The sequence below is a fragment of the Erpetoichthys calabaricus genome, chromosome 12 (genome assembly GCF_900747795.2).
Source record: "Erpetoichthys calabaricus chromosome 12, fErpCal1.3, whole genome shotgun sequence".
NCBI lineage: Eukaryota > Metazoa > Chordata > Cladistia > Polypteriformes > Polypteridae > Erpetoichthys > Erpetoichthys calabaricus.
This window is the reverse complement of record NC_041405.2, coordinates 161,223,890-161,251,682: the sequence shown is the minus strand read 5'-3', so window position 1 is coordinate 161,251,682 and position 27,793 is coordinate 161,223,890. Positions and strand designations below refer to the sequence as shown.

General features: G+C 42.7%; 1 protein-coding gene across 2 annotated transcripts in view; it reads left to right on the top strand.

Annotated features, from left to right (window-relative positions):
• Positions 1–4,151: 4,151 nt before the first annotated feature.
• Positions 4,152–27,793, top strand: part of csnk1g2b (casein kinase 1, gamma 2b) — a 193,804-nt gene continuing 170,162 nt past the window's right edge. Inside the window, exon 1 of one of the 2 annotated variants that reach the window (XM_028816647.2) lies at positions 4,152–4,385. The gene's annotated coding sequence lies outside the window, so the exon portion shown is untranslated. The remainder of the gene's footprint in view (positions 4,386–27,793) is intronic. The other variant, XM_028816646.2, reaches the window with a different exon arrangement.

The following is a 27,793-nucleotide window of genomic DNA, read 5'->3' as shown; positions in this document are numbered from 1 at the left end:
CATCTCCTGGGACCGTCAGCGCAGGACGGCGCTTCTTCTGGGTCACTCGTCATCGGGCACAACTCTCGTTCAATGTGTGTGTGTGTGTGTCTTGGGCTTTCCATCACAGGATAATTTGTGATGTTTTTCTGAAGCGGCAATAATTAACGTGCAGCACAGCGCAATATCCTACCTTGTTCTGATTTTACTAATTCTTCTCCTACTTTGAATATTATTATTATTATTAATATCAGTGCACTGAATCCTTATGTTATATTTCAGGCAGGGCTCTTCCCCCGGCTGGTGTTCAAATTCCTTTTTTTATGCCATTTTTCCGCACACCTTTTATTTATGTTAATCGTGTTACTGGTGTTGATTATTTTCATTATTCTGTGTTTCTTATTAGCGCTGTGTATTGTTTAACTTTTAATTACGTATTGTGTCTTGTGGGTGGTTCCCCAGGAGGCGGGGCCACCTGCCTATCACCGTCAAGGCACTGCCCTCAGCCCTATAAAGGCTCAGTAGAGAAGCAGTCCCTTGCGGTTCATTGAAGGCGCCGCAGTGGGTAAGTTTCTATCGTGATTACTCTGTGCTTTGTGAAATTCCTGGATGTTGGACCTCAAGCTCTGCTTTAGACTTTGCCTTCTGGAGTTGTGGTTTTTGAGACTTGTTTGCTTTGGATTGTCCTTTGTCTTTTCAGGCAACCCCTGCTGTGCCCTTTGTGCTCTTCGGAGCTTCACTGCTGTCAGAGCATTTTTTTTTCTTTGTGATAATAAATCTTCTATTTTTCTAAGATTCTATATCGCCCTGTTTTGTGACCAGCCGGGGTTTGACGGTTTTTTTCCCCCTCCAGTGGACATTTGGTGTCATTGTGTTCAGGAACTCTCTAATACAGGGAAAGAAATGAAGGGACAAGAAGTGAATTAGCAGCAAAAAATTCTCACTAATTAAGAAACCTGTGCCAGAGCTGGAGTCTGAGACCCCTGCGCTAGCAAAAAACACCTTACCCTTAGTATCGGAAAGCTACAAAGTGTCACTGTGATTCCCAAAGAAATACAGTGACACTCTGAGGCTTGGGGTGCCGTGGATGTAGGACGCTCCATAACTCCATCTCATGTCCCGCGCGGAGGACGACAAATTCTTATCAGACTTTCAGTGCAATTCCCAGGAATCGTTTGGAGACATTTGGTAAATACGAGGAGTGGAAGGCGCTGGCTTGTCAAACTACACCCTCTGCTGTCCTTTATCCTCCTGTGCAGTTGTGCACTTGGGTCCTTCTGCTTCTTGTTCAATCCCACTTAGGTCGATTTTTCCTCTCCTCTCAAGACAAATCTCTGCAGCTTTCCTGTCAGTCCTTCACATGTAATGGCCTTCATTCTGCAGAATGACTGTGATAGACTGGCGTCCTGTCCGGGCTTTGTTCCTGCCTTGCAGCCTGTGCTCCCAGCCCTCCCACTGCGACTTTGACCTGGATCAAACAGGTTAGAAAATGACATCACAATGAACTGACGCGTTTCTTGTGAAAGCAGCTTCATGTCGGACATTTTGGAACCCAGAATTGAATTTTAGGAACGCCGGGGCATCGCAACCCGAAAAAAGATATTTGACTTGTTTTATTGAACAGAATAGCAGCTGCTGGCTGTGTTAACAGAATTGCAATTAGCATTTAAGCACTACTAATTATGGAGGAGCTACACAAGTTCACCATTAGAACACTGGAGTAGTGGCTGTTGATAATGGGGATCTGCAGTCCATATGACATTAAAAATTATTAGCTGCGCTACCAGTCTATGACGGGTTGAATCAAAGTCATCAACATTTACCTTGGCGTTAAGGTTTACACTGCACCATCTACTGGAATGTATTTTGTAGAACATGTAGTAGTAAAGTCATTAAAAAGCATTGAAATGGTTATTCCAACAGATGGGTCATCACAAAAATTTGAAGTAATTAAAAGCAATGCATTTGTTAAAATGCACAAGTACAGATGTTTCCAATGCACCATCTGTTGGAATGACAAATGCAATGCATTCTATTATTAGTAATGTTTGTGATGTGCCATCTGTTGAAATGACAAATGCATTGCATATGGCTCTGTTGTACGTCATTTGGTATGGGATTTGTAATAGCAGTGTCTTTTGGAATATGAAATGCAATGCTTTTTATTACTACAAATGGTTAGGTGGATTGGCGACTCTAAAGTGGCCCTAGTGTGTGCTTGGTGTGTGGGTGTGTTTGTGTGTATCCTGCGGTGGGTTGGCACCCTGCCCGGGATTGGTTCCTGCTTTGTGTCCTGTGTTGGCTGGGCTTGGCTCCAGCAGACCCCCGTGACCCTGTGTTCGGATTCAGCGGGTTGGATAATGGATGGATGGGTGTTTGTGGCGCGCCATCTGTTGGAATGACATATACAATGCATTTTATTACTACAAATGTTTATGTTGTGCCATCTGTTGGAATGAGAAATGCATTGCATATGTCTCTGTTATATGTCATTTGGTATAGGATTCGTAATAGCAGTGTGTGTGTTGAAATGATAAATGCAATGATTTTATTACTACATATGTTTGTGAGGCGACATCTGTTGGAATGACAAATGTAATGCATTTTACTATTATGATTTATGATGCACCATCTGTTGGAACGACAAATGCAATGCATATGTCCCTGTTATATGTGATTTGGTATAGGATTCACAATAGCAGTGCCTTTTGGAATGCCCTATGCAATGTGTTTTATTACTACAACTATTTGTGGCGCGCCATCTGTTGGAAAGACAAAGGCAATGCATTTTATTACTACAAATGTTTATGTTGTGCCATCTGTTGGAATGACAAATGCAATGCATTTTATTAGTAGTAATGTTTGTGATGTGCTACTGTTGGAATGACAAATGCATTGCATATGTCTCTGTTATATGTCATTTGTCATGGGATTCATAAAAACGGTATCTGTTGAAATGACAAATGTAGTGCGTTTTATTATTACTAATGTTTATGATGCGCCACCTGTTGTAATGACAAATGCAGCGGTTTTTATTACTATAAATGTTTGTGATGTGCCATCTGTTGGAATGGAAAATACAATGCCTTGTATTACTACAGATATTTATAATGTGTGATCTTTTGGAATGACAAATGCAATACATGTGTCTGTTATATATCACTTGGTATGGGATTCGTAAAAGCAGTGACTGTTGGAATAATAAGTGTGATGCTTTTAATTACTACAAATGTTTGTGATATGCCATCTGTTGGAATGGAAAATACATAGCACTTATTACAAGTCAGCCATTTTAAGCTGCAGCAGTCATTTGCAACATTAATAATGTCCTGCCTATGTTTGTAAATCGGTTTAAGGTATTCATTTCTATCAACAACTCAAAAGCTTTTTGGGAAGTCCAAACTTTTGATTGCTTGTGTACATTTTGGTGAAAATGGGAAACGGGTCATTTACTGGTTTACTGGACTTTAGCACAATTAGGCAGGTTTTGGACTTGGGGTTTGTGCAGGACCTGACGACCTGCTCTCTGTTTTGTGAGCAGTTTTCAAGTCTTTCACACATCAAGTCTCCAGATTTCCTCCCACATTCCAGAGATGTTCATGATACATTCATGTGTGATACTAAACTGAGTTAGCGAATGGGTGAACGTGTGTATCATGGACTGGCATCCCTGCCAGGGTTGGTTCCTGGGATATCAGAATATTGCAAGTTAGCTATGGGTACGAAGCAGTGCGGGTTCTGGTGCCACCACACGAGCCTTCCCTTCTAAGATGCTTTCGGCATGTTTGTACATGTCTGCTGCCCCATGATTCTTTGCCGGCCCCACCTAAACGTAGAAAACTGTCCACAGAGTGCAGTCGGACTTTACCATGTTTAAAATAAGGCAACTTTAAAAGAACGACGCCTCTTATCCCCTGCCTATCTATTAGACGGTTTATTCCGCTGTGTCGCGTGGGCAGGCCGGCCACAGGTTAGCAGGCTCCCTACAAGCCTAAAGCCGCTGCCTCCTCCTTCTCCTCCTCCGTGTCGGGCGCGGACGCACGCGGATTACGCCTTCTCCTTGCGATTCTCGTAGGCGCACTACGCAGTCTGCGTAAGGCACGGCTGCCATGGCAAGCGCGGAGGCTGTTACGCACGGCGGTAGCAGTGGGACGTATGAGTCAGTATTCACGAACGGCGTCACGCAAGCCGGAGCGAGTGGCAACGTCGAGCGCAGAGGCTGGCTGCGCAAAGTGAGCGGCGTAGAGTGCGAAAGCTGGCTCGCGAGCGGACGGGAGAAGCTTAAAGAGACAACGGCGAGAAAGAGAAGGGAGCGTGGGGAGTGCAGGCGGCGGAATCCAAAAAGAAAATATTAACGAACGAGGAGCAGAATGGGGATTGGTGCGCAGCGGTGACCGACCGGAGAGGTAAAGGCTTCCTGTTTGGACGGTTTCACGCCCTTTTCAGCGGGTTTGTTTTCGGTGCGGGGTGGAAGGGATGAAGAAAATACAGTTGAGTTAAAAAATAATAATAATTCATAACATGAAAATAGAAAAGGGGCGTAAAATAAGATAAACAGCCCCGAGATGAGGGTACCGATTCAGCTTGAAGGAGTTCTCGGTTTGTGCGGAAGAGAAAGGCAACCTGTGAAGGAGGGATGTGGGAAAATGGCCATGAAGACGAACCCTGTGGCGTTTAAAACTTCAGGCAGCTCGGGCTCAAGACGCGCCGGGCGTCGCTCGTGCGGCTGCGGCTGTTTTTATCGTCTAAAAATATCCGAAACGCTATAGTTCCAGTTTCAGCTCGTTTCTATCGCTGGAGTGCAGCTAGGCCTCGAGTCGCGCTGACGTGAATGGAAGAGAAAAGCGAGAAAAACCTCGCGGGGTAGGAGGGCGACACGCAGGCGCTACCTTGTGCCCCCCAGCCGCTCCTTGCTTTATTTGCAAACTTGCCAGGAAGTGGCACTTTTCTCCTTCTTCTTGTTCTTCTTAAACTTCGGCCACGGAGTCCCATATAGGTGGCTTCGGCTCGTTTTTTGATCGGGCATTTGATGTGCACGTTTCTTCACGCTGTGGTCCTTTCTTTTTGTTTTGCTGCGGCCCTTGACGAGCAGGTAGACGGTGGGGTGCGTTTTAATACGCCGCCTGATCCCACCTTTGAATTTTCACAAGTGTGTGGAGGAGTCGTCGTTTAGTCCGCTAAATGTAACCGACAAGCAGGGTGCGTGTTGGCACCGCAAAGATTTCTCCTAAATGTTATAATCTGACGTTCGATTATATAGCGCCTTTTATTGTGCGTTGGTTAGTTTTATTCACATTTGTTTCTACTCAATACGGCGATATTCTAACTTGAATGTCTCACCAAAACAGTTGACAATAACACAACTAAAGTTAGGGATGAACGATTATGACAGAAGTAATGATTTCCTTCTGATATTTTAATTCCGATTATTGATTAACTTCATGAAACTGAACGGTGTGCTTTTTACGTGCAGTACAGGAGAGCCTTCATTTGGAAGGGAACCTCATGATAATGTGATGGTGTTGGTCGGTGGATCAGCTGAAAAATCAAATATTAAGTGTTTAATATGGCTTCGTTTTTATTTTTTATCATAAAGCTACAGCACACCTATTAAAATGTGTCTTTGTAATAACAGTAAATCATAGTCAAATAATTATGAAGTAAAAATGAATAGCACTACATTCCATTTTTTCCCATCACTTCTAAAAAGCCAGTCATAGCCATCACTCACCACTCTAGAGTATAAAATTTGGGGATAAAGGGTAAATTGGGATTTTTCTGTATGAAGAAATCAAAAGTCGCCCACAACTTTAAGTACATAATAAAATCTGAAATAAAAGTAATGCAAGATTAAGAGTGAACATACACACAGCTTGACAGTTCTGTTAGGCACGTAGGTAAACACGTTAGATTTATTAATCTATAGCACTAGCTGTACCTGTACTATCCATCTAAGACGGGTTGAAGTCTTGAGTAGTCAACGTAGATCTTCACATATTTAATGTTAACATTTTCAATGCAATGTCTATTGGAATGTGTTTTGGAATGCATGTGGTAATAAAATTTGTTGCATTTTCATTCCAACAGATGGCGCATCACAAGCATTTGTAGTGGTAAAATGCATTGCATTTTTCATTCCAACAAAGAGTGCATGACAAACATCTGTACTAAGAATGCATTCCAACAGATGGTACATCACAAACATTTGTACTAATGGAATGCAGGTACTCGTGTGTTGCAATCCCGCCACTCAACCCATATAGCGCATCTCCAACGGCGATGACCCTTTTTGTTTTATACTTTACTGCTGTCACAAAGTTTCTAAAGTTATGTTTCAAAAGTAATTAAAAATCAAATTTGATGTGATTTTGTTTTGTAAACAAACAGATGTAAAAAACACTGAAGTTTTTCTCTTGACTGTGGTGGAGTTGCAACACAAGAGTACCAAAATCCATTCCAAAAGAAGGTGCATCAAAACATTTGCACTGCTTTTCAAATTCCATACCAAAAGTCACATAACAGAGACATCACCACCAGTGAGATACGTAGACATTTGTCCTTGTATTAAGGCATTTAAGCTGATTTCTCTCGGTCTGGCACTTAATTTCTGTTGGACGTATTCTGCGTTAACATTTTCAGTGCACCATCTATTGGAATGTATTTTGTAATGCATGTAGTGATGCGGTGTCATTCCAGCAGATGGTGCATCAGCAACTTTAGCACTGCTTTTATGAATCCCATACCAAATGGCATCTAACAGAAACCTAGTAACTCGACAGATATACAAAACACACACTGCACATATGCTTGTCCTTTTATTAAGGTGGAAAAGCTCATTTCTGTCCATCTGACATTTTCTTTCTGTTGGCCAAATTCAGCATTGTTTTCAGTGCACCATCTATTGGAATGTATTGTGTAATGCATTTAGTGTTAAAATGTGGTGTCATTCCAACAGATGGTGCATCAGCAACTTTAGCACTGCTTTTATGAATCCCATACCAAACGGCATATAACAGAGACTTAGTAACTTGACAGATACACAAAATCACACACTACACTGTGGATGTGAAAAAAAGAAAACAAGAATCAAAAATATGAAAAATACATCTATTGAAACCAAAACAAATTAACTTAAACTACATTCTGATACTAGAAAAATAAATATAGAGTTAGATAAATGTCGATAAAAGTTAAGTAGGTATAATAAAATATGCATCTATGATATATCATTACTTAAAAATGAACAAATTGGTATTAGTGGGCTCCTTTCAAAAAAACATTAGGGGGGCGGGATTAAAACTGTTATGAAAACTTGGGTCGCAAATACTTAAAGGTTGAGAAACGCTGCTCTACACAGACGCTTGTCCATTTAAGGTGTAGAAGCTCATTTCTGTTTATCTGGCGCTTGCTCTCTGTTGACCAAATTCATAGTTAATGTTTGCTGTGCACCATCTATTGGAATGTGTTTTGTAATGCATGTAGTAATAAAAAGCATCACATTTTTCATTTCAGCAGATGGTGCATCTCAAACATTAGCCCTGCCTTCGTGAATCCCATACCAAATGGCATATGACACAGACCTTGCAAACTAGATGGGCACACAGGCACTTGTCCTTTTATTAAGGTGGATTAACACGAAAATCCCTGAAGCTTACCATTTTTTTTCGTTGTCCCTGACCTCCTTAAATTTTCCTGACATACGCCAAGAAGCTTGGAGCGCCTTGTCACTGCACTAAAAGCCCGCTGTTGTTTTGCAAATGCAGTTCCAGTGTTAATGTATAGCAAGCTCAAGAAGTATTTAGAGGGTGACGTCCTGTTCCCTGCCAAAGCTCTGGTGTCTGGTTCAGGCTGGTTCAGTCCTTGAGCAGTTGGGTCCCCATTCTTGAGAAAGGGTACACTCATTTAAAGAAGGCAACATTGCAAGCATCCGCTTTTCCAATTGAATTCTTCATTGGTATAATGAAGCATTACTCTCACACATCTGTCCATAGTTCTACTTAACCACAAGTCCGTTGTGTTGTGTAAAGCGGCATTTGTTTCAGATCCATTTAAATTTTGAAATAAAGTAAAGGCAAACACAGCTTTGAAAAAATAACTGAGGGAGGGCGTAATGTCTCTGTGTTATCGGAGTGTTGTCTTTTTGATAATTAAAACTAGATGGCTGCTTTTATCGGAATTTGCTGTCGGCAGCCTGCTGGATTCGGACCGTGCAAACAGGAAATTAAAGGATATAAGTGTCGCTTATTAGAAGTAGCATGTCAACATTACATCTCAGTTTTTCTGAAGGCTGCTTCCAACATGAGATGATGTTCGCGTTCATACTCCTAAAACCGTGTTCAGCACAGTCGCCTGTGACTATTCCTGTGATGTCGGACACTTCATGTGTCTTTGCTTGAGGACAACATTCATTTGTTGTTTGGAACCGTCGAGAGTCCTAAATGGAATGCAGTAATTGTCACTTTTCACAATTAGTGAATCGTGGCAGCCAAATTCATAATATACGATTAAGTTATAATAAATTGTGCAGCTCCTCATCAAAAGACACGCACAACTAAAAGCACTTGTAGTATTTGCTATTCTGCTTTATTCCTGGATAGGAATGGTGGCACATTGGTTAGCTGCCTGGCATGTCACAACGATACTAGAATTTTCTGTTGGATACAATTACCAGTGAAATTTCCCAATATTTGATATCTATTCAAGACCACGGCAAAAAAACGAAATCCAATTTTATCAAAGGTCCTCCATTATTCAAGTGGGCAATTTTGTGCCGCCTTCTGCAATAAAACAAAAAAATCAATTTAAAATGTTGGTACTTCCATCAGCTATCTTAAGCAAACTAGTACCGGCATTCAGAAATATCAAACTACGGTGCATTCTTGGTGAGGGGGTTTCGGCATTGGATTTATAAAGAATCGCATCATATGATATTATGGAGTACCTGTTTTATCTTACCAACCAGTAACGGAGCACTGCTATAACGTTAACGTGCAGTGAATCCACTTGACTTGTAGTTTTCCTCATCTTTCTCTGTATGTGTATCATTCGTTTGCTCAGAGGTTGATGCGCTTGCTGTTTCCTGAGCAGCTGTTCTTTTCTCCACCCTACCGACCCGCTGCTTCTCTTCTTTCATCGGCCATCTTTCCGCCTTAAAACTAATTAAGTCCGTGTTTGTGTTGCAATTACTTAGTACATTTTTCTTAATTTTTCACTGAAGCTGGCACTTAAGTCTTCAATCTGCCTCAAGAATGATTTAAGATATGAAGACGCAGGGGAAGTGATGTTGAAGGTGGTAGGAAATGAGAACGGCGCCCTTACGCCTGTGCGCATGGCCGCCCTGCTGGCCGCTGCCGAGAGTTGATTCTACAATAAAATGAAATAAAAAATAAGGAATAACCTTTGAGGTAAATCCTCACCCCGAAAGTATATGTGTACCAAATTTCAGGTCAATGGATCAAATGGTTTGCGAGCGACAGGCGATTTTAAAATTCATTTCATCGTCTGCATAAACAAGTCAGGCCGCCATGTTGTTTTAAAAGTGCCTCAGTTTGTTTTTGTATGTTGTTAGTACTGCAGGTATGTTTTCCTCCCATATCCCTTAGCTCCATACATAATTAATTGTGGATGCGTGCGAATACTTGGATGGACATCTGTAGGTGTCTAGTCAGTTCCTTTACCATTCTGTTTACTGTTTATAGGGGCTGTGTAGGACAGGGTGTTAAAACGCGATTACTCTTGTCGTGTGGTAGGTGTGGCAATGCGCTGTATTCCAAACTCCTCCTCTTTGTCATCTACAAGTTAACCAATTACGTCTCATTTCTGATCGGTCATGTTATTGCTATAAAGCACACACTCGCCTCTATCTGAGCTGACTCCATAATGGGTTCAAATTGGCCGTAACGATCACCTATGTGAGTGTGTTTTGCCTTTCTAATGATGATAAACGTGATTCCCACAGTCAAGTGCTGAAATTCTCCTGCCTCTAACAAAGATTTGTCACTTTGATGCGGCGCATGGCGGATGTGTTCAACGTTCACCAATTACTACTAACAGATTTATAAGATGGGGGCCAGTGCTTGTGGTTAACCGGTCATTACCATCCATCACCTGAGCCCCACCCATGATGGTCCCTGGTTGAAGGAAAGGTACAGTGCATCCAGAAAGTATTCACAGCGCATCACTTTGTCCACATTTTGTTACGTTACAGCCTTATTCCAAAATGGATTAAATTCTTTTTTTCCCCTCAGAATTCTACACACAACACCCCATAATGACAACATGAAAAAAATTTGAGGTTTTTGCAAATTTATTAAAAATAAAAAAAAAACTGAGAAATCCCATGTACATAAGTATTCACAGCCTTTGCTCAATACTTTGTCGATGCACCTTTGGCAGCAATTCCAGCCTCAAGTCTTGTTGAATATGATGCCACAAGCTTGGCACACCTATCTTTGGCCAGTTTGGCCCATTCCTCTTTGCAGCACCTCTCAAGCTCCATCAGGTTGGATGGGAAGCGTCGGTGCACAGCCATTTTAAGATCTCTCCAGAGATGTTCAATCGGATTCAAGTCTGGGCTCTGGCTGGGCCACTCAAGGACATTCACGGAGTTGTCCTGAAGCCACTCCTTTGATATCTTGGCTGTGTGCTTAGGGTCGTTGTCCTGCTGAAAGATGAACCGTCGCCCCAGTCTGAGGTCAAGAGCGCTCTGGAGCAGGTTTTCATCCAGGATGTCTCTGTACATTGCTGCAGTCATCTTTCCCTTTATCCTGACTAGTCTCCCAGTTCCCCACAGCATGATGCTGCCACCACCATGCTTCACTGTAGGGATGGTATTGGCCTGGTGATGAGCGGTGCCTGGTTTCCTCCAAATGTGATGCCTGGCATTCACACCAAAGAGTTCAATCTTTGTCTCATCAGACCAGAGAATTTTCTTTCTCATGGTCTGAGAGTCCTTCAGGTGCCTTTTGGCAAACTCCAGGTGGGCTGCCATGTGCCTTTTACTAAGGAGTGGCTTCCGTCTGGCCACTCTACCATACAGGCCTGATTGGTGGATTGCTGCAGAGATGGTTGTCCTTCTTGAAGGTTCTCCTCTCTCCACAGAGGACCGCTGGAGCTCTGACAGAGTGACCATCGGGTTCTTGGTCACCTCCCTGACTAAGGCCCTTCTCCCCCGATCGCTCAGTTTAGATGGCCGGCCAGCTCTAGGAAGAGTCCTGGTGGTTTCGAAGTTCTTCCACTTACGGATGATGGAGGCCACTGTGCTCATTGGGACCTTCAAAGCAGCAGAAATTTTTCTGTAACCTTCCCCAGATTTGTGCCTGGAGACAATCCTGTCTCGGAGGTCTACAGACAATTCCTTTGACTTCATGCTTGGTTTGTGCTCTGACATGAACTGTCAACTGTGGGACCTTCTATAGACAGGTGTGTGCCTTTCCAAATCAGGTCCAGTCAACTGAATTGACCACAGGTGGACTCCAATGAAGCTGCAGAAACATGTCAAGGATGATCAGGGGAAACAGGATGCACCTGAGCTCAATTTGGAGCTTCATGGCAAAGGCTGTGAATACTTATGTACATGTGCTTTCTCAATTTTTTTATTTTTAATAAATTTGCAAAAACCTCAAACTTTTTTTCACGTTGTCATTATGAGGTGTTGTGTGTAGAATTCTGAGGAAAAAAATGAATTTAATCCATTTTGGAAATAAGGCTGAAACATAACAAAATGTGGAAAAAGTGATGAAGCGCTGGGAATACTTTCTGGATGTGCTGTACATACCCTGTGGTAGGAGCTTAAAAAAAAAAAAAAAAAAAAGTACCAGGAACTTCAAATGGTCCGAGTTCCCATGGTGCTACAAAAGTTCCAAACTTTCCTAACAACTTCCTGTTTCTGTGAGCCTGTGTGTCCCTGTCAATAATAACCATTTAGTCAATTGAAACTTTGAATCTAATTTACAGTGTACTGATTATCTGCCAGCAGTCTGTGTGAGTCCAAGTACCAGTTGCAGTTTACGCAGTTTTTTGTGTTTTGTTTAACCCTTTGTCACAAAATCGCTACAAACCGCTTCTAGCCTGAATGCAGACGAGGTGACGTATGTATCCCATCAATGCCGGTCGATGCGTATTCAATCCGTACCAAGGGTCGTATTGGAAGCACTGGTCACGCCATCTAGCAGTCGTAGTGGAAACTACATCCACCTGATGGAAGCGAAGCGCTGGTATGGCCATGAACGTAGATTTTGGATGCCAATTTCAAGAAATTGTCCAAATTTGAGGAAAGTTATGCTAAGATAAAAATACAATGCCATCTTATTGTTTGATTGTGTGCTATATTCAAATTAACAATCTCCCCCTAATTTAGCATCTGCTAAAACACAAATTTTTTTTTTTTCATATAATTGTAAATAAACTTAGGCAACAAGGGGTTAAGAGCTGCAGTACTGCAGGAAGTGTAAAGAGGGAAACCGTTTCCTACTTTGGCAAGTTGCTAGTGCCCAGAAGCTGAGGTAGGGTAACAGGTGAGCGAGAGAAAGAGCCTTCCTTTCTATAACGATGGCGATTGATGGATAACAGGGTCAGTGAATCAATCAACAGAATAGAGCAAGAGGGGGCTTCATGTGAGCAGGGGTGACCAACTGAAGAGCGGTGTGGTGGCTCAGCAGTTGCCTGCTCTGCAGGAGCTGTACGTTTACACCCATGGAGCCGTTTTATTCAATTCCTATGGTGTGAGGCTACAGCAGGATATGCCAACAGATCACTTCGTTTGTGTGGCTTCAGCGAAGTGTTCAAGTTCTTCTTTTTGGAACTTTCTGGATTGTCCCCCGTCCCCCCGAAAGTTTTGACCCATCCATCCTCTTCCGCTTATCTGAGATCGGGTTGCGGGGGCAGCAGCTTGAGCAGAGATGCCCAGACTTCCCTCTCCCCGGCCACTTTTTCTAGCTCTTCCGGGAGAATCCCAAGGCGTTCCCAGGCCAGCTGAGAGACACAGTCCCTCCAGCGTGTCCTAGGTCTTCCCCGGGGCCTCCTCCCGATTAGACGTGCACCGAACACCTCACCAGGGAGGTGTCTAGGAGGCATCCTGATCAGATGCCCGAGCCACCTCATCTGACTCCTCTCGATGCGGAGGAGCAGCGGCCCTACTCTGAACTTCTCACCCTATCTTTAAGGGAAAGCCCAGACACCCTGCAGAGGAAACTCATTTGAGCCGCTTGTATTCGCAATCTCATTCTTTCGGTCACTACCCATAGTTCATGACCATAGGTGATGGTAGGAACATAGATCGACTGGTAAATTGAGAGCTTTGCCTTGCTAGTTTTGAACCATGGTTGGTTAATTTAGGAAGTGAATGTGTGAAGTCTTGCTTTGACAGTAAATATTTGTATGTTCCAGAATGTCTACTGTATGTAAAGCAATTAGGACTACAGTGACAGGCAGTCGTGTAGTTTGACATCCCAGGTGGCACATTCAGTCCACTTTGCGACTTTCCCCGACCAAATCAAAGCTTTAACAACAACAATTTACTTCTAGAGCACGTTTTCATACAAATGATGGAGCTCAAAGTGCTTTACAAGATGAAGAAAGAAAAAATATAAAAATAGGCAGTATTAATTAACAAAGAATAAAGTAAGGTCTGATGGTACAGAATAAACAACAAAAAAAAAACAATCTGCAGGGGTTCTGAGACCACCAGGGCCCCACTGAGATTATTGATGTTCGGTAGAATGCCTAATCAGTCCTCATGGATTTTAGTCTTCAGTTGGATTGAATTAGATGATGATGATGATGCTGGTCATATGAACCTCTGGCCTTCGATCCATCAATGGAGGGACTGCACGGTGTTTTGATCAGGTGGTGTTGGCGCAGATGGCCACCACAGAAAACCAGAAAGAGAAGAGCAGAGAGAGTAGGGCAACTGCAGTTGCTGGGTCTCATCCTCTCGAGGATGTCAGGTTACATGTCTAGGCAGGGGAAGAGAAATTACGTGGGTTTGATTTTTGCCTTAATTTGTGGTGGTGTGTGTATGTGTGTGTGTTAGTGTTAGAGAGCAGAAAACCGATGAGCGTTTACTCGTGTTTGTTATACGAAGATAGTAAAGGGGAAACAAGGGGCCGAGATAGCATCTGAACTTGCCATCCCTAGAAAGGCTTTGTACAGCCACCAGCAATGTCAGGCTCCTCGGCGGTCACACAGCTGATAGGCTACGGTCACTCAGATAACCGCGTTATTGGCTGTCAGCTCACGATACGTGGGGAAATTTGAAACTCAGAGTCGTACAATGTGACATCCTCAAGGTGACATGATCCAGCGACTGCAGTCATTAAGCCTGATGTGCCGCACCCCTGACTAGAAACTGTGCAGTGTGCCGCTGGCTCGATCCTCACAAACTTTATTGCACTCTCAGGTAATGTACATTTTCTTTTGAAGTGTGTTATGTGTGAAACACTCGGCCTTCGGATTTCCAGAGCTAAACGTTCACCGCACTGTTGAGTGTCCTTTTTTTTTTTTTTTTCTCCTTTTTCCCTGGCGTGACATATGAGGGTGGTCTGGCGTATGTGGTGTGTATGGGATGCAGTTGCAGTAATTGGCACAAATAATTTGGAACGCTTCATTTGATTATAGAAAGCTGAGTTCTATATTTACATGATGATTATGAGAAGTTGGATTTTAATGTGCAGATTGTGACGCCCGCTACAAAGAACCACGTGGGCTGTGTAGCCGATATTCCAGCGTGGTTTTTTTTTCCCTCCAGAATGTTCCCTGCTGTAGCCGGTTGTGTGGTAATAAAATGGCACCTTTTTAAATATAATGTGTTGGAGAAGGCCCAGCAAAAAACTGGAATGTGAGATTAGATTATTTATTTATAAAAGCACATTTAAAAGCGAGGTTGTGCCAAAGTGCTGTACAAAGAAGCATTAAAGTAAACACAATGCAAACAGTCATGCAAAAGCAGATTAATAAAACAACCAATTATAACATCCACCACAGTCCCATCATACACAGTGAATGGCGGAAGAAAACAAGGAGGTCTTATTATTATTATTATTATTATTAATTATTTGTCACATATATAGTTATACAGGAAAACACGCAGCGAAATGCATCTTTTTCGCATACCCCTTGGGGTCAGAGTGCAGGGTCAGCCATTGTACAGCACCCCTGGAGCAGTTGACTGTTAAGGGCCTTGCTCAAGAGCCCAGCAGAGTAGCATCTCTTTTGGCAGTGACAGGGATTCGAACCGGCAACCGGGATACCAGCGCAGATCCTTAGCTTCGGAGCCAAGGCGACCTCGATAGAGGATAAGACCTGATGTAAAAAGGCAAGTCATTCCAAAGCCGTGGAGCAACAACTGAGAAAGCTAGGAGATCTGGGCACTACGAGGTGCAGTCGTCCAGATGACCTCCGTGCTTTTGGTGACACATTGGGGTGAAGATTGCGAGACCATGCAAGGCTTCCTCCTACAGTCCAAAGACATGCAGGTTAGGTGCATTGGCGATCCTAAAGTGTGTGCTTGATGTGTGTGTGTGTGCGTGTGCGTGACCTGCCCTGGGATTTGTTCCTGCCTTGTGCCCTGTGCTGGCTGGGATTGGCTCCAGCAGACCTCCGTGACCCCATGTTAGGATATAGTGGGTTGGAAAATGACTGACTGACCATGCAAGGCTTTAAAAACAAACAACAAGATTTTTAAATCAATGCGACACCTCACTGGTAGCCAGTAGAGAGAGAGAGAGAGATGTTAAAATGGGGGAGATGTGATCCCTTTTTCTCAACCCAATCAAAAATCGTCTCGCTGCAGCATTCTGAACCAGCTGAAGGCGCGACGGAGCAGATTTTGGCAGACCCACATATAAGGAATTACAACAATGTATTTGAGATGTAATAAAAGCATGAATGTCTGTCTGTCTATCTCTGTTATATAGTGCCTTCAATCTAATCTAATTTTATCTATCTATCTATCTATCTATCTATCTATCTATCTATCTATCTATCTATCTATCTATCTATCTATCTATCTATCGCGCCTTTCACACTATCTATCTATCTATCTATCTATCTATCTATCTATCTATCTATCTATCTATCTATCTATCTATCTATCTATCTATCTATCTATCTAAAGTCCTTCTGTGATAGAAAGAAAGAGGATTTTAGTTTAGAAATTTGCCTCAGTTGGGACAAACTGGACTTGACTACTGTGGAGGTCTGTTTTTCAAAACTTAGTGACGGCTCAAAGATGATACCTCGGTTCCTGACATCATTATGAATCATTGCTGCCAAAGGTCCTAACTGCATGCCAGTTTCAACTGCAGATGTGGTAGGACCAAAAATAATGACTTCTGTTTTATTTTCCTTTAATTGCAAGAAATGTTGTGCCATCCAATATTTAATATCCTCAAAGCATTTCAACAGCTTTTTTTTTTTTTTTACAGATGAAGTGATATCAGAACTAACTTTGAGGTACAGCTGCGTATGGTCAGCGTAACAATGAGACGTGACATGTTTTGTAAAAGATGGCCCTCAAGGGGAGCCGGGATAGAACCTTGAGGGACATCTTGTGCGAGAGGAGCTGGCCGAGAGAAATTCCCATGTATGTTAACAGACACAGATCTGCCTTTCAGTTAGGACTCGAACCATTTCAATGCCAGGCCTTGAATGCCGTTTTAACAGAACAAAAGTATTCACCCAGGTACTGTGGTGTCACAAAAACATCAATCCACCCCTCATCCAAATGTGAGTCTGAAGTAGTGTGGTCAGTGGAAATAAAACCCGTCCACATCCCCTCAGCACAGCAGGCTAGCATGTTTTCTGGAGGCTGGACGGCCATCTTGAGACTGTAGACATGCAGAGTTTATGTTGAATCATTTATTTATTTGCATGTGTACTCTTTCTTCGGTTTGTTTTTACATTTGTTTTGCACCTGAGTGTTTGTATTTATTGTTGTGTGTTGCTTTGTATTTTTGTTTATTGCTTGAGGACTTGCAGAATAAGATTTTCATTGTACTGAGTACACATGACAATAAAGTTGAAATTATACAGTGTTGTGGGCCCCGGCCAGGACACCTCTTCTGTATATGGTCCGGGGGAACAGGCATGGACTGAACAGTTCCTCCCCTGAGACACTAGATGGCAGCTCCGCTGAATGGCAGTGGTACCTCGGATTCCCGCAGGGCTCCATGGGAGATGGAGTTCTCTACGTCCCTGTTGGGATCCGGGGATGCTACCAGGTGGCGCTGCAGCAGTTCCTGAGCCCATGTGGCGGTTCTCCCACCACACCTGGAAGTGCAGCCGGAATGCGTCATTAAACACCTGGAGCACTTCCTGGTGGACTATAAAAGGAGCCAGCAGCCACCACTCCGGGAGCCAGAGTCGGGAGGAGGGAGGGAGAGAGAAAGAAAAGTCAAGTATTGTTTTGTGTGGATTGTGCTTGTGTTCGGGACTGTGTTGTGTGCCTGTGGGAATGGGGAAGGTGTTGCCCACAGATGAAGAAAAGAAAAATAAAAGCACTTTATTTTAGTAGTGTGCCTCCCATGTCTGTCTGTGTCGGGTCAAGCTCTGGTATAGCGCCATCTATTGTCACAACAGTAAATTATGAAAAACAGAGTCGGTGTGAGAGGGATTGTTAGCTTGGACTGTGTACCTGACTGGAGTTGGCACCTCAGTTGGCAGTACAAGCTGCGGTTTAGCAATGGCTTAGACACGCCTGCATGTAAGGTGACGATGCCGTGATTGCCAGCATTATCTTGGTTGCTTGTTTGCTCATTGCCAATGTTTTATTGGAATTTGGATTACAAGTAAACTTTAGCTTGCAGGGCAGCACAGGGGCACAGTGGTAGCACTGTTGCCTCACAGTAAGGAGGCCTGGGTTCGCTTCCCGGGTCCTCCCTCCGTGGAGTTTGCATGTTCTCCCCATGTCTGTGTGGATTTCCTCCCACAGTCCAAAGACATGCAGGTTAGGTGCATTGACGATCCTAAATTGTCCTGTGTGTGTGCTTGGTGTGAGAGTGTGTGCCCTGCGGTAGGCTGGCGCCCTGCTCGGGATTGGTTCCTGCCTTGCGCCCTGTGTTGGCTGGGATTGGCTCCAGCAGACCCCCGTGACCCTGTGTTAGGATCTAGCGGGTTGGATACTGACTAACTGACTTTAACTTGTATATTTCCTTTCTGTGGTGCAAAATGTTCACAAATGATCTTCAAGTGCAAGCCTGTCAGCCCCCATTGTGTGCAGAAATTGAAGATACCAGGTTTATCATAGAGGGCCATTGTATGTAAATTTGGAGTAGGAGACTAATTAGCATATAGAAGTAAAAGGGTGAGTGTTTAATGGAGTGTGGGCGAGCAGCTTAGGGATTATAAGTGTTGCTGTTTCTTGTGGGGAGACGCGTAAGGGACCTCTGAGAAATGTAAATGCAAAAAATATATAAATTATTAGCTCCATTACGCATCAGAATGTAAGATTTTAAAGTTTTTCTCGACGTCTCTTCAACCCATATGGGGCTAAGTAACATATATAAAAAAAAATAAAAATTATGGGTGTAGTATTCCTTTAAAGTATGGGAATATTTCTTCATTGTTATTAAGTTTGGATTTTTTTTGGGGGGGGGGGGGTAAAACTCTCTTCGACCCCCCCCCCTCGTCTGTGCTGCTTGCGTTGTGAAGAGGGGGGCTGAATGCACCCCAAGGAGACATACTCGCTCTCAGAAACCCCCCTCTTAAACAGTGATATGATGGGTTTTTTTTCCCTCCTCTTTGCTCGATCAGCTTGCTGCTGCCACCGTACCATGTGATCTGTATCTCTCATGCGGCGCACTTGTGTCACATCACCTATGTCCATATATTCAGTCTCTTTTCGCTTTTACCTTTTTGTCAATATCGCATTGAATTTTGATTACGTGTTTGGAACTACATTGTGATAACGCAATGTGCAACTGCCCGTGAGTGAATATTGTTTCTCTCTCTCTCTATGCAAACTGTGTCTGACTATAGCATTCACAGAAATGAGAAATGATTTCTTTCGCGGAATTTCGCTTTCACCAAGCAACAAAACTTTTAATTCTTGCGGATACGCCTCTTCATTGTTGGAAGAATTAGACGATCTGCAAGTCTCCGACTTAAAGTTTAAATCCAAACAATATATTCGATCTCTCTTCTCTGTTCCGTTATTTCACTGAGTAATAATTTCTGTTTATTTGCGCTAATGCGATCTTTACTATCAGTTTTTTTGAGACTTTAGAATTTTCGCACTTCATCTCTAACCTGTTCTTCATGTGTACTGCGCCAATGTTTTTGAATTCTTTACGACGTTCTACTTTGTCATCTACTCTTTCTCTTTTATTTCTGGTTAAATCTCTTGGCACAAAGTCTCGTCTTGCAGGACATGAAAGTGTCTCTCTGAGAAAGTCTCGTCTCCTTCCAGCCTTCCTAGAATTTTTTTTTTTTTTTTTTTTTTTTTTTTACAATAGTGAGATATGTTAAGTGTTGTGCATTATTGCCAATATTTCCATTTCTGGACATTTTCAGTGCCAGTACTGACCAGCATAGAGACCTGGGGCCTCGTGTATAACGGTGCGTACGCACAGAAATGTTGCGTACGAACCTTTCCACGCTCAAATCGCGATGTATAAAACCTAAACTTGGTGTAAAGCCACGCACATTTCCACGGTAACTCATACCTTGGAGTACACAATTTCTCCGCTCGGTTTTGCAGACTGGCGGCACCCAACGTCAAAGCAGTGCTACTGTTCCTGTGTGGTCTTTCTTAGATCCACATTCCTGACACGGCTTTATAAATCCACTGAAACTAACTGCATATTGTTTATTAGTGTAATGCATCTGATTGTAATTAACCTGCAGCAATGTAATGGTCCAGGGAATAGCCATAGTATTCCAAATACCATAACTGCTTTAGCGTTGTTACTCTCACTGCACTTCTTCTTTTTTCAGCTGCTCCCGTTAAGGGTTGCCACTGCAGACCATCTTTTTCCATATTACTCTCACTGCACCACTCGGAGTATTTATATCACTGTATCTGAGTGGGGAATCACAGCAGTAGGTGATCGGAAAGAGAAATATCGGTACACAGCATGAAACAGACGCTGTCTCAGCCATGGCAAAACGCTTTAGAGACTTCCCAGTACGGACTTTGCGGTTTAGAAAAAGTTTCATCCCAAGAACTCTAAACGCACTCAATCGGTGCATCAAGTGCTCCTTGTAGAACTGTTTACTTATAAGTACAATCACCTCACTGTAAACTTGCACTACAGTTATAATATTGCACAACCTGCGCTACTTTATAAAGCGCGTATTTACATACGTATGATGACTATATCATTTTTAAGATGGAATGCAGCAAAATATGTTGATTATATTATACAGCTAAAACTTTAACTTCATTTAAATAATCAGTATTGTTAATAATTAAACATGTGAGGACACGGTGCCGCAGCGCTAGCTAGTTCACGGACAACTCCTGCCTTGCGCTGTATTATTGCTGGTGCTGACGCGACACTGGAAGGATAGACGGATAGAATAATTAAACATGTACTACGAAGATATTTCAATGTTCTTTAAAAGTTCTGAAAATCGGCGTTCTAAGCTTACAGATGGCTTAACGTCTATTACAGAGCTGATTGTGTGGCGATTGGGTATTTGGAGAGAGAAAAGTAAGGACAGGAATTGGGGGTTAGTACGTTTGAAAGAGACAATACTTCTGTAATAAATTATTTCATTGAAGGTCGCACATGGCGCAGCAAGCCTCTTGCGTGAGATATGAACAATCACTGCGCCACCGTGTTCTCATGTTTAATAACATGCTTTCATTCCTATCATCATGAAAATGATATCACGTATACATCTCAGTATTTTAATTATTCAGAGAGCTGTAATATCACGAATGTAATGGATTCTGTGTCCTGTCGGAGAAAGAGAAAGAACGGAAGCACGTAGTGATTCACACACAGAGCACATAGAAGATCAAATACAGAACAAAGCATTTAACGTGCTACTTGAGAAACTAGTAAAATAAATGATTTTAAGATGAAGTTTATGATGTTCTACTTTAATGGCAAAATAAACTACGTGATTAAAGTGGAAATTTCGAGATTAAAGTTGACATTTCGTGCTTTTTTACCCACTGTATGCCTATTTTTTTTGTCTGTACCCTAATAAGCTTTCATATGACACTCAGACGGTGGGCTACGATTTGCCTTTTCACAGCGACTTTGATATGTGATTTCTTTTTTATTTCGGGCACTGTGCGACTTTGTGAATTTGAGCTTTCGAGTTTCTCCGACACTATGTCACTCGACCAACTTCCTTTTGTTGATTATACCACTGTTTAAACCAACAAATAGTATGTTTTTCCTTTGCCTCCACTTGGTATTCGCTGAAATTCTTATATTTTCCCCCGTGCTTTCCCCATTGTCTTTTCATAGAAGGCTATTTATATTGATTTGCATATTCAACGAGGCGTAATTCTGGGAGGAGTTGGGGTGGGACAGATGGCGCGTGCACGTGCGTTACTTTTCACGCCGATCGGGATTTATGTAGTGGAAGAACGTGAAAGTTTGCGTGCGCACAGATTCCTGCATCTGGATTTGTCTGTGCGTACGCACAATCTCGCTTTTGTGCTTACGCCATGTTATAGTGTGAGTTCTACGTACGCCGTTATACATGAGGCCCCTGGGCTGCAAAATGAGTTCCATTCCTGCAGACTTTCATGACCACATTTTGTATGTAAGGTCCGCCTGCACTCGTCTTCAGGATGCTCATTGCTGGCTCTTCATTAATGAGCATTTCTTGTATTTATTTATTCTTAATTTCATACATCTTCTCCGATTCTGTCTGATAAACATGCATTAATAATTGGAGCTAACAGAGCAGATATTGGGGTGATCCTTACCAGTGTTCCCAGGTCCACAGTTTCCTTGCCCAAATGGATTTTTTGTTTTTGATTGTCGCCCGTGGGGGGAAAAAATTGGGTTTCACAGGTTGGGTTTGTTTTTGGGGGGCTACTTTATTAAAAACAATGCAGTATTTTGGGCTATTTTTTCACCCCCCACCACCACATTTTCTGTCCAATGCTATTTGCACTTGTATTTACTCTTTGCATTTGTAAAATCCCCAGTGGGATGGTATATACCCATTCTCTCACTCTGAAATATTTCTGAGGGGACACCTCAGCCTGGGCGTTGATGGTGTGTACCGTAACCCTCGTACTCCAGCGCTGCCCCAACTATATCTGGTGTGTCATTTTGTCTTCCTCAAGTATTGGGCTAGAATTTTTTTAAGCACCTGGCAGCCCCTGATCTTTACAACATTTGGGTTGAAGTCCGAGCTCTGGCTGTGCCATACAAGGGCGCTTGTTCCTAAACCACTCCTGCATTGTCATTGTCCTGGTGCCAGTCTGAGCCCCAGTGTGCTCTGCAGCAGGTTTTTATTAATGATAGCTCTCTCCTGTTCCCCATTCAGCTTTCACTCAACCCTGAATAGTCTTCCACCACCATGTGGATGGTGTCGCACAGGTAGTGAGAGGTGCCCACTCTCCTCTAAACGTGTTGCTTAGGATTGAGGCCAAACAGTTCAATCTTAGTTTTGTCAGATTAGAGAATCTTCATATTCTCATTGTCTAGAGACTCCTTTAAGGGGCCATTTTTGGAAACGGCAAGTGAGCTTTTAGTGATGTTGTCATCAATTGGCTGCCAATCTAAATCGGCCAGTTTTGCACTACTAAAGACTCGATTGGTGATCAGTAAATTGGCCAATCACAAAAAATGTTAGTTTTTTGTTTTCAGCATCAGCTTTTCTAAACTTTACGGTGATTTGTCTGCAGCGCCAGTGGTTGAGTGAGTGCACGTCTTTTACTTCCTGTAAATGGAGAGCTGTACAGTAAGGCAGACTTTACCAGACAGAGAAGAATGGAATTTTGACCTTTACATTAAGGAACGATTACATCTCGCCTGAAAAAGGGGCCTGAGTTGCCTCGAAAGCTTGCATATTGTAATCTTTTTAGTTAGCCAATAAAAGGTGACATTTTGCTGGACTTCTCACTACATTGAGGAAAGTGGAGTCATAACCTGAGAAAAAGTAATTGGAGGAGTCAGACCTGAGTCTCTGTACTTTGTATGTAAGAGCCAGATCGAATGTTATTTACTTCGTTACTTACTTCCTACAGTGTAAAGTCACAAGTAGACTGCAGAGCTATAGCGCGTCTTTATGTGAAAACAGTACTGTTAGATGGTGGGGGGGGGGTAGAATCATGAACGCGACTGAGACAATAAAACTGAATAAAAGTATCATACATTTACACCGGCTGTTACTGACTGAAATCAAATGTAAGTTTTTATTCTAAAATAGTAAGAATAAGAGCAGCTCACTTCTCAAACGGACTCGTCCGGGGTCAAACCCATGAACTTTTGATTATCAGTCAACAGTTGATACTGTAATACCATTGCGCCACCGAAGCGGTCATAGCAAATGCGTGTCAATGTCGCACCCTTAGGCGGGTTCTTTTTCTGCAGTTATATTCTTGAATAGAAGCGCATTTGTTCCGTTATATTTGTAACTTTTGTGAAAGTGTTTATTTGATATTTGGAATTCAGGCTTAACACATTATACACTTCAGAATATAACAAAATGTGAAAAGTGGCGGGGTCTGACGATATTTCTGAAGAAGACACTAGATGTGCCTAACATGGACCGATGCACCGTGCTACGTTGGCGCCTGTGTTGCGCTCGGGGCCGTTCACTGGATTAGGAGGATATGAGAGTTTAACGTTTACCAGAGCAGCTCCATCTTTAAGTTTATTTATTTTTTTGCAGATATCTAAGCCCTTGAATGACCCTTTGCTAAAGGCAGTGGATGGCTGAGTTTACTTTGACTAACATGAACTCATTGCTTTGATGGCTGCTTTATTAGTATCAATGAGGAAAAGCATTCATACTTCACTTGCTGTCTTAATAGGAAGTTTAGATTTTTTTTAAACAACCAAAGGTTTGCTAATGCCAACTTATGCAGAAGTGCAGATGACAGTATAAAATGTAGCAATCTTGGATTTGCCCGATTGCTCACAAAGTTGTTTTGCAAGTATTGAATCTTAAGAGTTAAGCATTTGTGGATGGGGTACCTTGACACGTAGCACTGAGTGGCCATTTGCAGTGCTCGTTAAGCATAAAGCATATCATATCCAAAAAAAAAAAATTGAACTTTTATGGATGAATGCTGACAGAAGCATTACATATTTGATGGACGGCCAGTTATGTGTGGTGGTCTCCATAATGGATATACTTGTGGTGTTTTCGAAATTGGACAGACGCTAAGGAGGGCAACTACGCTGAATACAGTTGAGGCCTTAACTCTCCGTCCACCTTGCCTAAAAACTTTCAAACTCAAAATTTTCCAGCTATCTGGCTGTGAAGTACCTTGAGTTGTAAAGGGTAAAGAATATTTAAATGCATACATATTCATGTGTGTTCCATTTCTACAATAACGTGGATAAATGTAGGATGACCGGAATGCCAGGCAAGAAATGTTGAACACGTAACTAAAACAGAAACTTTTTTCATGTTACAGTAATAATTAATAAAATGACGCAAAATGTATAATGTGTGAAGACTGAAGTCCAAATATCAAATAAATACTTTCACAAAAGGTATAACAAAACAAGTGCACCTTTATTCAAGAATACCAGTAAACCCACGATTCTCTACAGAATCGCAAATCCAAGAATGGCAATTACTTTCTGTTCTCTCCAATATTTGTCGGGATGTAAGATCATGGAGGGTGGGAGCGTCCTGGGAAAGTATTTATTTAATGAAAGAAATATATTTGTAGTAAAGCGGTTTCGTTTTGGAGCCATGACTCGTTTGGTTCTGGTGTTTCAGAAGCGCGTTGTAGGCGCCTTCGTTCATTGTTTTTATCCATGCAGTCTCGTGTTTGTTTTTCTATGGGTGTGTTGTTAGCTAAACGTCGTTTGCTGTTAGGAATTATAATTGGACTGCTGACCGCAGGCACTGTGGAGTAGCTGACTACTGGCACGGTCAGTAGTCACCACTACTATGTTGAGATACATACACATATATAGATAGACGCTGCATTCACTGTGTTTCCCAGTAGACACGATACGTCAGCCCGCCTATAAGATACCTGAGCTGTTTCTTTTTGGAGCCGTGCCTCCTTTGCTTCTGGTGTTTCAGAAGCGCGTTGTAGGCGACTTCATTTATTGTTTTTATCCTTGTGGGCTCGTTTATGTATTTCCAATCGTTGAGCTCTTTCTTTTTGGAGCCGTGACTCCTTTACTTCTGCTGTTTGAGAAGCGCGTTGTAGGCGCCTTCGTTCATTTATCCATGTGGGCTCGTTTTTGTATTTCCGTTAGTTGAGCTGTTTGTTTTTGGAGCCGTGACTCCTTTGCTTCTGCTGTTTCAGAAGCGCGTTGTAGGCGCCTTTGTTTACTTACAGCCTGTCTTGTCATCCTCTCGGGCAGCGGGTTGCATTGTGACGTAACTTGGGGAGCTGTGTAACGTGTACTCTGGAAGATGATCTTAGTAAAGGACCTGGTAAAGGTTATTACTTATAGCCTGTCTCGTCTTCCTCTCGGGCAGCGGTTGTATTGTGACGTAACGTTTAGTTTACAGGTTGTGTTGTGTTGCTTGGGCGCTACCTACTGAACTCTGGGGCGCTGAGTCGCAGTGCGCTTCGATGCTGGGTTTGACTCTCTCGCAGTGCGCGTGCGTTTCGATGCGTCCGTGACCATGCGCCCGTGGTCCATACATCCGGTTTACAACCTTCGGTTAGTAATATGGATAACCGAAGAAAAAGAAATGATACTATTCACATGTTGTCGTCAATACGTAAAAACCAAACGAACACCATTTATCAATTGCATGGCTGGTTTAGAGGTAAGAACAGCTGCTTCTCAATCAACAGGTTGCACATTTGATCCCGGATTTAACCCGCATTTTCCATTTTGAGTAGTGAGCAGTTATTATTATTACTATTATATATAACTAGTTGTGTAATCCCATACTGTAAAAATCCTGGAGTCCTAGAAACTATTGAAATTGTCAGAAAAAAATTTGAAATGCAGAGATGTCAGGTAACTGAAAAGGAACTACTCTGGGCGTCTCTCTACTAGGAGGATTCGTTTTGCCGATGCGCTCACCTCACTTGTGTATTAGTGGCGGGAGGAAAAGTAAAAGGCCTACCTCTGGGCCTACCTGTAAGGGTTCAAATCTGTCTCTCTGTGGATGGGGTGGCTTGTCCAGTGATCAACCAGCAATACCACCGCTGTCACACTAAAGACCCTTCAGATTGTTTCGCCTTTTCTCTCTTTTATGGTCTGTTTTTTCTCTCTATTGCTAGTTTAGCACTGGGCCTGAGGTGGCTTTAAACCCCAACCCAGTTACTTCTGAGTTTGTGTGGATTGAGCTTCTCCTAGTGTTTGACTTGTTCAGTAGTTTTGGCTGCCATACATTCTGTTGCTGTTTTCCTTTCTTTCTAAAAGGCAAGGCTCCCTCGTGTGCTGAATAAATAAATACCATCAACGAGCGAATGCTGGCGCGACTATATATATATATATATATAAAATATAGTATATACAGTACCGTGCAAAAGTTTTAGGCAGGTGTGAAAAAAATGCTGTAAACAAAGAATACTTTCAAAAATGGACGTGTTAATCATTTATTTTCATCAATCAACAAAATGCAGTGAATGAACAAAAGAGAAATCTAAATCAAATCAATATTTGGTGTGACCACCCTTTGCCTTCAAAACAGCATCAATTCTTCTAGGTACACTTGCACACAGTTTTTGAAGGAACTCGGCTGGTAGGTTGTTCCAAACATCTTGGAGAACTAACCCCAGATCTTCTGTGGATGTCGGCTTCCTCACATCCTTCTGTCTCTTCATGTAATCCCAGACACACTCGATGATGTTGAGATCAGGGCTCTGTGGGGGCCATACCATCACTTCCAGGACTTCTTGTTGTTCTTTACGCTGAAGATAGTTCTTAATGACTTTGGCTGTATGTTTGGGGTCGTTGTCCTGCTGCAGAATAAATTTGGGGCCAATCATACGCCTCTCTGATGGTATTGCATGATGGATAAGTATCTGCCTGTATTTCTCAGCGTTGAGAACACCATTAATCCTGACCAAATCTCCAACTCCATTTGCAGAAATGCAGCCCCAAATGTTCAAGGAACCTCCACCATGCTTCACTGTTGCCTGCAGACACTCATTATTGTACCGCTCTCCAGCCCTTCGATGAACAAACTGCCTTCTGCTACAGCCAAATATTTCAAATTTTGACTCCTCAGTCCAGAGCACCTGCTGCCATTTTTCTGCACCCCAGTTCCTATGTTTTCGTGCATACTTGAGTCGCTTGGCCTTGTTTCCACGTCGGAGGTATGGCTTTTTGGCTGCAACTCTTCCATGAAGACCACTTCTGGCCTGACTTCTCCGGACAGTAGATGGGTGTACCTGGGTCCCACTGGTTTCTGCCAGTTCTGAGCTGATGGCACTGCTGGACATCTTCTGATTTCGAAGGGTAATAAGCTTGATGTGTCTTTCATCTGCCGCACAAAGTTTCCTTGGCCGACCACTGCGTCTATGATCCTCAATGTTGCCCGTTTCTTTGTGCTTCTTCAAAAGAGCTTGAACAGCACATCTTGAAACCCCAGTCTGCTTTGAGATCTTTGTCTGGGAGAGACCTTGCTGATGCAGTAGAACTACCTTGTGTCTTGTTGCTGTGCTCAATCTTGCCATGACATGAAACTGTCTTCCACAACCTCACCTTGGTAGCAGAGTTTGGCTGTTCCTCACCCAGTTTGA